This window comes from Penaeus chinensis, chromosome 30 (assembly GCF_019202785.1).
Source record: "Penaeus chinensis breed Huanghai No. 1 chromosome 30, ASM1920278v2, whole genome shotgun sequence".
In the NCBI taxonomy this organism is placed as follows: Eukaryota; Metazoa; Arthropoda; class Malacostraca; order Decapoda; family Penaeidae; genus Penaeus; species Penaeus chinensis.
Window position 1 is genome coordinate 18,443,576 of NC_061848.1, and position 268 is coordinate 18,443,843.

A 268-nucleotide genomic window follows, 5' to 3' on the forward strand; every position below is an offset into this window, starting at 1 on the left:
CAAGAAAAGACCATGCATTAACATATTCGGTTTACTATGTGACACTCATATTAATGAATATTCATATATACATGTCATATATACGGTTATTTGGATCTCTGTCCACTACTATTTTTTTCTTTTCTTTAATTATCAGGAGTGGAATTTGAAAACTGTTATATTGGTTTGAAATAAATGCATATTTGGATTTCATGAGGAAGATTATGACCATATTCATATATTATTCTGGCTCTGGTTAATTTAAGGGAATAAAGAGAAAATATGTAAA

The 268-nt window shown here is 27.6% G+C and overlaps 1 protein-coding gene across 2 annotated transcripts in view; it reads left to right on the forward strand.

The window, feature by feature from the left end:
• Positions 1 to 268, forward strand: part of LOC125041111 (protein shuttle craft-like) — a 24,204-nt gene extending 23,936 nt beyond the window's left edge. For both annotated transcript variants that reach the window (XM_047635872.1, XM_047635873.1), the window contains exon 14: positions 1 to 268. This exon is cut by the window's left edge and continues 631 nt beyond it. The gene's annotated coding sequence lies outside the window, so the exon portion shown is untranslated.